The sequence below is a fragment of the Pteropus medius genome, unplaced genomic scaffold (assembly GCF_902729225.1).
Source record: "Pteropus medius unplaced genomic scaffold, Ma_sr-lr_union100, whole genome shotgun sequence".
Taxonomy (NCBI): domain Eukaryota; kingdom Metazoa; phylum Chordata; class Mammalia; order Chiroptera; family Pteropodidae; genus Pteropus; species Pteropus medius.
Genome location: NW_024354886.1, coordinates 3,656,062 through 3,666,178, shown reverse-complemented (window position 1 = coordinate 3,666,178; position 10,117 = coordinate 3,656,062). Strand labels below are relative to the sequence as shown.

General features: G+C 34.0%; 1 protein-coding gene across 1 annotated transcript in view; it reads right to left on the bottom strand.

Annotated features, from left to right (window-relative positions):
- PXT1 (peroxisomal testis enriched protein 1) overlaps positions 1–10,117 on the bottom strand; it is a 39,487-nt gene that overhangs the window by 24,018 nt on the left and 5,352 nt on the right. The window lies entirely within an intron of this gene.

The window sequence follows — 10,117 nt, the reverse complement described above, 5'->3', positions numbered from 1 at the left end:
CCCCAGAATGATTCTTTTTAATCCTCCGTATACACAGACTATCGCTACAATCTCTATAGATATTAATGAACGCTATTTTCCTGACCCTTCCTGTTTTCTAATATTGTAGAACCAATCCAGTAAGTTAAAGAATTGTACTAAGACTTTCATTGTCTATCAGTGCACCTCATTTTCTCGACTTAAAAGTTGGCCACAGAGTCTCACTTTCAACTTTACCTGCTAAATCTAACCAGTTACTGGAAAGGAAAGGAATGAATAAGAGAGGTCAGACCATAAAGAACAACTAAAGAAGGTAACGGTGGAGGGCTTCAGGAGCCTTAGATCAGTGCTATCCAATAAAAACATGTGAATCACATATGTAATTGAAGTTTTCTAGTAGCTACATTAAAAAAGTAAAAGGTAAAATTAATTTTAATACTATAGTTTAACTAAGTATATCCCAAAATAAATCCAAAAGTGATCATTTCAACTGGTAATATAAAAATTATTGAAATATTTTACATTCTCATTAAAGTAATTCTTCCAAATCTGGTATGTATTTCACACTTAAAATACATCTATCTCAATTTGGACTAATCACGTTTTGAGTGCTCAGTAGTTGCATGTGGCTAGTGACTACTGTATTAAACAGTAATATACAGTGAAGCTGTATTTCAGTTTTAGAAGAAGCAGCAAGAATTGAAAAGAAATGACTCTGAAAGAAAGGCAATAAGCAGCTATCTCAGCTATACAAACCAAGGCAGGGGAAATCATCAGGTAGAATTCTGACTCATCATTCATCAAATGTACCACATTTTCCAGTGTAGAATGCTACTTCGATATTTCGATTATTGTAATTTGGACCAGATTAGGGGAAATAGAGCTGTGGGATGAAGGGTTGTGAGTTCCTGAGCATCTTTGGTGCCTTGGGCATCCTAACATTTTAATTATACTCATCAGCCAAACTTCTGACCTTAATTTGATTTCTCAAGTAAACTTTCCATTGGGAAAAGATCATACTCTCTAGCTAATACATCAGAGCCAGATCAGCCCTGGAAAAAACTATTAAATTACTAAATGAGAAAAGTTGATAGTCAAGATGCAGTTACTAGGTGAGGTTCTTTTCTGAAAGACCCAGCTGACAAATTTACCCATCAACCCATTTTGAAACTGTCGTTTTGTACTAGTTATTTACATGGCATTGCTAGAGAACTGAGAATAAAATACCTAACCATGGTCTTTTAAAATAAATGATCAAGAATGTTGGACTCAATTTTCCCCAGATAGGTTTTTATTATAATATAGTTTCCCCAAACAATTCTGCAGGATGTTAAGAGGTATTTATTGAAAAAATAATACTAATTAGATTTTTCACCTAATATTTATTTTTAAATATATGTAATAAAAACTTTTTTATGTAGTTGTTAGTATTATTGGATAATTTTCTTTAGGAAATGGTGTGCCTACCTGAAAATACCAGGATATCCCAGGATTCACGAAAGCATAATAATGGGTTTGCACATGGAAGCCTCAGCAAACAGTGATCTGATACGGTGGTCTACTTAACAATCACTGGTTTATGTTAGGTATCATGCACGTCTTATTATTTCAATATATATAGATATTTTTCACTTCATAAAGTTATTTTATCTACTTTGTTTGGAGGTTGTTCTGATATAAAGTTTAAAATATTTGAGAAAAGTTTTTATCATTTCTTTCAGCAATTACTTCATCTATGGGTTCACATGTTGCTGTCTGTGTGTGGTAGGCTAAATAATGGCCTCTCCCCAAAGATGTCCACATCCTAATCCCCAGACTTGTGAATATTTTACCTTATATGGCAAAATGAACTTTGCAGATATGATTAAATTAAGGCTATAGAACCAGAAATTATCCTGCATTATCTGGGCCCAAATTAACCATATGGGTCCTTATAAGAGGGAGGTAAGAGGGTCAGAGTCAGAGAAGGACATGTGACAATGGAAGTAAAGGTCAGAGTGATGTGAGAAAGGGTCTATGAGCCAAGGAATGCAGGCAACCTCCAGAAGCTAAAAAAGGCAAGGAAACTGAAGAATGTAATCCTGCCAAACCATTTTAGACTTTTGACCTCCAGAACTTATAAAATAATAAATTTGCGTTGTTTTATGTCACTCAGTCTGTGGTAATTTGTTACAGCAGCAATATAAAATGTATACACTGTTAATCTGAGTGTATACACTCAGATTATTGTTGGTACATTATAATTTTAAAAGTGTTCATCGTAAAATAAATTCGGAAATAGATGAGAGTCTATATTATAGTTTTCCATAACAATAACTAGATAATAATAATAACTAGAATTGTTGAATTCTAAATGACTACTTATTGGTGCTGGCAACTGTAAATTAAGCTACCAATCTTTGTAGTAAGAAATATATGTTGGTCAACAATGAAAAAAAATTATATGGATCCTATACTGAATACCAGGCATTGTACTAGACACTGGGGATACAGTCAACAAGATAGAAGTGGTCCCTTCCCCCGTGGAGGTGACAGTCTAGCAGGGGAAATAGTCGTATATATTTAATTAGTCATGGTAAGAGTTATGAGAACATATCATGGGGAGTGGACCTAACCTAGTCTAGGTGGTCAGGAAGGACTCATCTAGGAATGATGTTTAAGCTGAAACCTAAAAGATGACTTGGAATTGGCCAGGAGGGAAGTTGAGGAAGGAAATAAGAACATCTCAACTGGAACACCAAGTGCAAAAGCCCCAAGGCAGTAAAGAATTCAAGGCATTTGAAGAACTAAACAACTGTGAAGACTTTCCAATTCAGGATAGTTGAGATCTTTCAAAAATAACGAGGAAAAGAAAAACCAGAAAACAGATTTCATCTGTATTCAACTGTGAGTCACCCTAAAACACAATGCATGAAAGTAGAAAATGGATGGAGAACGGTAAAGAACTTAGCAGACCCAAGGAAGGTCACCTTACAGAAAAAAGAGAAATTAAGTCTGAAACAGAAAATGAGACATCCAGGCCTTTTCTCCTGCTCAGATACAGAACTTCGCAGCCATTTCTGCTCTCTAGTAGGAAATAAAGAGTATGTCTTGGGGGAGAAAAATGAACATGCCAGAAAAAAGAGCCACAGATACTGACACTTAGGTGTCCCCATAGGAAAAGCCTAAAGTGAATCCTTTTAATTGACACGATTCAAACACATGCTCAGAGCTTCCAATAAGCTTTTAGGACATCATTTAAAATATGAATAGACAAAACTCATCAGATGCCAGAGGAAAACCTTCAACATAAAAAATAAAAAACCTCCAACATGGAAGAATTAGAGGAGAAAAAGGAATCACAGGAAACAGAGACAATGCAGGGAACATAAAAATACTTCAAAGAAATTATAGTATCATCAGAGAAACATTATATCCCTAAAGCAAGAACAGGATACTAAAAGAAGGAACAATTTAAGAGCAAGAAAGAGTAGTTCGAAATTTCAAATAGCATAATTAATTAAAATTTAATAAAAATTATGTTGAAAGATAAAGACAAAGAAATTCTCCAAAGTAGAATAAATTTGGAGGTTGTTGTAAGTCAGGAAAAGTCATGAGAACATTCTATAAGGTATCTGGTCTGACTTCTTTAAAAAATTAGTAATATAGAGGGATAAAATGGTGGGCAGATAGGGAGACTACTCTAGAATAAAAGAAGCTAAAGAGATAAAACAATCAAATGCAATATGTGAACTTTGGACCTTGTTTTTGTTTTTATGAAAAAAAATGTTATAAGAAAATGGTATTATTTGTTCCCGGGTTTCGGCATAAAAGAAAGAGAGAGAGAGAGAATAGTATTAAGGAATTAGTGTTACTTTTCCTAGGCGCAATAATTGTAATACAGGCTTACAGAGAATGTCCTTATTTTTAGGAGTTGTATCTTGAAGTATTTTAGGTTGAAATGTCATGTTGTCTGCACTTAGTTTCAAAAAGTTCAGCAAAATAGTTAAAGCAAACATAAGGAAATGATCACAACTACTTAATCTAAACAGTTAAACAAGTGTTTAAACTAATAGTGTTGATCATGTGATTCAACTTTTCTTCATATTTGAAATTGTTAATAATAAATAACTATAAAAATAAAGCAACTATGTCAAAATGTTGATTATTTTTGTATCTAAGTAGTGGGTATACTCATGTCAAATATACTATATACTCAACTTTTCTTTGCTTGAAATTTTTCGTAATGAAAACTTGGGGGGAAAAGTCCTAAGAGATATCTAAAATTTAATAGGATTTTGTGTTAATATCTGTAAGAATTGTGGCCTAGTTTGAAAAGGATTCAAAATAGAATGAAGCAGTAAATAAATTGGTTGAATTCAGTCAAGTGAGGTAGTTATTACAGGTTCTAATCAGATTGGAAAATTAGTTAATGATATAACTGAAATCCTCTTTAGTTTTAGTGGAATAGTTTGGGTATATAAGGATTAAGTAAAATCCATGAGAATTTGGCATATAAGAGAATTAATAATCACTCATATTTATAAGTTTATTTAGACTTACAGTAAATATGTACCTGAAAAGTTTTGTCAATCAGACAATTAAGGTATGTAAAAAAGAAATAAAATATTTTAAAAGCATGCAGTTTGAAAATATTTGTATTTAGTTACATGGCAAAGGCAACTTTTCAAAAGATTGCTAGACTTTTAACTAAAATAATAAAACGTATCAGTGGAAATGTTGTAATTTTCTCTTTATTCTTTTTAACAGTTTAGGGAGATTATCTTCTGAATGGTAATTTTATGTGGTTGAAAACCACTCTTGAAGATATTTTTTAAAAATCATTTTAGAAAACAAATATGCACAATAGAAGAAAATGAAGACTAGAGGAGCTAGGAGGTACAATGTTGAATGATAGAAAGTATAGGGAAAAAAGAAAAGAAAAAAACGCAAAAGCTTTAGAAAAGAAATTATCAAATAAATAAATGTGAGAAAACTTCCTAAAACCAAAGGACATATATCTCCAGAATGAAAAGTTCCACTGAGTTCCCAGAATGACAAATAAAAAGAACTATGCCAAGGTTAACACACACGCATCCTGAAATTTCAAACATCAGTGATAGATAGTAGATCCTAAAAACTTCCAGATTGAAAAAAAAATGAATTAAGAACAAACTCTGGGTGCTAGAAGACATTATAAACTTCAAAATCTTGAGAGGAAGTGTTTTTTAATCTAGGACTATACATCTAATCAAACTAACAGGTAAGACTAGAATAAGCCCCATTTTCCTGCAACATATCAAAAAATTAGCCTTCAATGCATCCTTTCTCAGGAAACTACTGGAGAAAGGGAAGACTCTACCAAAAGAAAGGAGTAAACCAATAAAGATGAAAGCAGCGATCTTGAGGGAAAAAAGCTTTTTGTCCTCAACTATTTAGCGATGATTAGTTTCTAAATTATATGTTAAGATTAGTTTTAAAAAATGAAAATTAATGTTTAAAAAAAAGAAGCAATGGTGGAGGGGGAAGGGGAAGGAATATGGGATAAAAGGGGTCAAATATGTGGTGAGAGAAAAAAATCTCACTATGGGAGGTGAACACACAATGTCAATATATATGCCTTACTATTAAACTGTACAGCTGAAACTTACCAATGTCACCATAAAAAAATACATAAATTAATTAATTTTAAAAAAGAATATGAAAAAAATAAATAAATTATAAAAATTTAAAAAAAGAAGCAAAGCATAAGAAAGCTAGTATGAAGAATAGTGGATAAGTAGCTCAAAATAAGAAAAGATATATAGACAAATCATTGCAGGGTCTTATATGTCCTGCTAAAGATTTTAGATTTTATCTAAAATTTTTAAGAGATTTAAACAGGAGAGTGACATGATCAGATTTCTGTTTTAAAGACCACTCTGGCTACTGGGTGGATGGTGGTTTGGAAATACGCAAGAGACAATTTAGTAATTCCCTAGTGTGATAGCACTGAAGATAGGGAAAAGTGTATAAATTTGAGATTGAAGAACTATAATTGATTCATTAGATAGTGGGATGATAGAGAGAGAATAATCATGGATAATGTCCAAGTTTTTGATGAACAAATAAGTGGATTATGTTGGCATTTAATGAACTAGAGAATAACAGCATAGAAAATTTTGCCTTGTTGTTTGGTAGTGGGTTTTATTTTGGAGAGGGGTGCCGTGGCAGGAAATGATGAGTTGGATATATTCAATTTTGAGGTATCTGAAAATCATTCCAGTGAAGATATTAAGTGAGCATTTGTCCAAACAAATTTGGAGCTCAGAAGAGAGATTAGGGCTGGAAATTTAAATTTCTGAGTCACTGTCATAGAGAAGATGAAAAGTGCTTTGTAAGTGAAAAAGAATACTCTTGTGTTCATTCACTAAAGAAATGGTTATTAAACTCCTACTATGTGCCAGGCACTGTGCTAGGTGCTAGCTTTGATAGTGAGCAAAAACTTAATGGTACCAGTGGTACCAGTCCCTCAGTGTTGTTGAACATCAATTCAACAGAGGGTGTTGTTGAAAATGTTGGAGTGCATTCGTGTAGTTATATCAATAGGGGGTTATATTCAGATTTAATAGGTAGAATCGGGTACTCTAGACCTACTCCAATGTCAAGGTCCTGCCTCACACACACAAAAAAATTGTCCTACATCCTGTATAACTTTGTACTGTTCCTCAGGTTATTCATGTAGGTAAAAACAAAACAAAACAAAACAAAAATCCATTTATAATTGTCTGAGTTTATAACTTGTCTGTTTCACATATAGAAACACAAAGATTTTTCACATAGGTTTTATATACATTGGATTTTCTAGGAATTCTTCTACAGTAGAAAAGGAGAAATCAAGAGAAACTTACACTTTTATTATTTTGTTTATTATTTTGTTTATTATATCAGAAAATCAGATGACTGCAACACCACACATAATAGCAGTGTTACTAATTTAACATACCTTATCATACTGTATTTGTGGCTGTCACATTCAGAGTGATTCTATGCATAGGTGCAAGCAAATAACTACTAAATTGAGTCTTCTCTTGTATTACGCCTGAGTTTTAACATACTGAAATACATATTGTTTTAAGGTGACTACTATTATAAATTAGCTTCCTTTCCATTCTCCTCTATGAGAAAGGTGTTATACAGATTTTTAAATTGGATTTGTATGTAGTTTCTATTAACCATACATGTTATTCCAAGAGAGAAGAGGAGGTGTGACAACATATATGTTTTAAAAAGGTGACAAAGTATTTTACAGTCCTTGCATTGTCCTAAAAGAGGTAAAAGTACAAATTTAAATTTACATTATAGTTAAAAAGTTACACACTTTTTATGATATAAAATTAGGTATATGATTATTAGCCCAATTTCTTTACCCTGCATCCACATCTCTGCAACAGCTTCGCAAGACTGGGGCAATATTGACAGTGTGCTAGTTCCAAGCCTAGGCCTGAAGAGGCCTGGTGTGTGTTTCTGCTTGCCCTTTTACACCTCTGCCATCTCCGTGAGAAGAGTTTTCCCTGAGTATCTGCTGCCCTTTAAACTGACCACCAAAAAGAATGCAAAACAGAAGACAGTAAAACGTCAATAGGCTAGAATTAGAGATTCTTTTTTACTTCCGTCTTTTACCCAGAAAAAGAGAATCTGTCTTTAGTCCACTATTTTCCGAATTTTCTAAATAAACATAAATTACTTTTCATCCTCATAAAAAAAAAAAGTTACTAAAGAAATGAAACCTTTTTTACAGAGGAGTAATGCATATTTGTTTCTCTCAAGACATGAATTTATCAGAGTGCCTTGCACACAGTGGGTAGGCAATTAACATTTGTGGAATGAAAAAAGAAACTCCATTAACTCATCTCTCCAGGCTTCCCCTGCAGTTCTCCTTTGTTCTTAGCCTTTCCTCCTTCTCTTTCCTTAACTCTTATGATTCTTCTCCTCCTCCACTCTTTTTTTCTTCCTGTAATTCTCTCCTTTCTTCTTTCCTCTTTTTTCTCTTCAATTTGGTATTGCCTTCCCCTTTTCTTTCTTCCCTCCTGCCCCCTTCTCCTTCCCGGCAATTTCTTCCCCTTAACTAGCCATAATATATACTTACATATTATGTTTATTGAAAGTTAATTGCTTACATAAATTTACCCTGTTTTTAGTGTTTAAATAATTTTAAAATGTAAAAATATACCTATATTTGTGCTTAATTTTTAAGAACTATTTTAATAACACGTTAAGAGCTAAATTAAGTTGCTTTTTAATTATGTATGACTGTCTTTGACTTCAGCGGTTCAATGGTTCTGGGTAGAAACATTCACCACCCTTATTTTATACCTTTCCACAAAAAAGGAATGTCCTCCAGTGACCTTCAAATCTTGGAAATTCTGCTTATTTGGGCAGACAATATTTGCACACATAACCAAGGTCATCTTTAGGAAGGTTTTGGAGCCCTGGCCGAATACCACTTTGTGACCCACCTTCCTATGTATATTTCTATCCAGGTAGAATCAGGTTACAAAGAGCATTAAGGACAAAACTGAAAAAGAAAATAAATCACAGCTGTGGGCAGGTCACTGCTCCTCTTTGGACTTTAGATTCCTTCTTAACAAGTGAAAAAACCAGCACCCATGATTTTGAAGGCCCTTCTCACATTTGGCATCTCATAACTTAATCTTAAACATAATTTCTAAAAGAGAAATATAAGCCCAAAGGGTGGATTTTCTCTCTGTGGAATCCTAGAATTGCAAAGCTGAAATGGTTCCATGCAGTTCACCTAATGTGACCTGAAATAAAAACCTCGTCTCTTTGAACCTTGATTTTTATATCTGTAATATGGGACTAACAAGGCCTGTCTTGCCAGGCTATTAGGAGAATTAGAGCTAATGACTACCTTCTGTTAAAAACAAGACAATAGGCCCAAAATGAAGTCACTTATGCTAAGCCCTACATCAGTAAACTGAGACTTAACTACAGTTTGGCTCTCCCAGAAATAATCTTAAACCAGTCAATCAGGAATCACTTGATCATCACTAGTTAGGGAATCTGCCTGAGAGACTCCTTCCATCCCCTAAAGCAGGGATCCCTAACCCCCAGGTCGCTGACTGGTACCAATTGGTGGCCTGTTAGGAACTGGGCCTTACACAGGAGGTGAGCACCGGAATAGCAAGCAAAGCTTCATCTGTATTTGCAGCCACTCCCCAGCACTAGCATAACCGCCTCAGCTCCACTTCAGATCATCAGGCATTAGATATTCATAGGAGCCGCTGGTCCCCGGTGCCAAAAAGATTGGAGACCTCTGCCTTAAAGGAAAGTAATTTTGCAATAACCAACCCGCATTTTTTTTTTGCCAGTATAACTTCCTCGTTCCCCTCCCTTCTGCCTACAAGTCTTTCATTTTGTAAAGCTCTTCAGAACTCCTTTTAATATGCTAGATTGAATGCTGCCCTATTCAAATTGATTTTACTCAAATAAACTCTTAAAATATACCTCAGTTTATCCTTTAACACTACCATGTGGGAGAGGGTCAACAAACGGCAGCTATCATTTGGTCCAAGCTTTCTAATTTTTAGATAAAACTTTCTAATTTTTAGATAAAAAGAAATGAGACAGGTCTTATTAATGACTGACCCAAAGGTGACCAGGCTGGTACCCCATGTCAGCTCTCTTTAATCCCTGTTCAGCTTTCTCTCACCTGACTCCTTTTCAAAGTCAATTTCTAAGTAAATGCTTTCTACCCTAAGGCTGAACATCTACTAATTTTCAGCACCTTAGAAGCCTACTTCCATTTACAATAAATAAAAAGCTAGAGAGAGCAACTCAAATTACTAGTGTTGAGTATTATAAAGATTCAGAGATAGAAGAGGAACTTTCTGAAATTATTCTCTTCAACCTTATTCAGATGTTACAATCATACGATTAAAAATCAAAGAGCAGCTAAGGACTGAGTTAGTAAATCCTTCCAGATTCAGCCTAGGAGTATGTGTTTGGCAACCTTTTAAGAATAAGAATCTATGAAGGCAATTACTGTATCATTTTTAAAATGCACTAAAAAGGATACTTTTGAAGAGAACCAAGTGTCCCCTTAAGAAAAGGTGTCAAATTCTCTTTAAAATAGTAACTCTATTGTTATGAGTGGGTA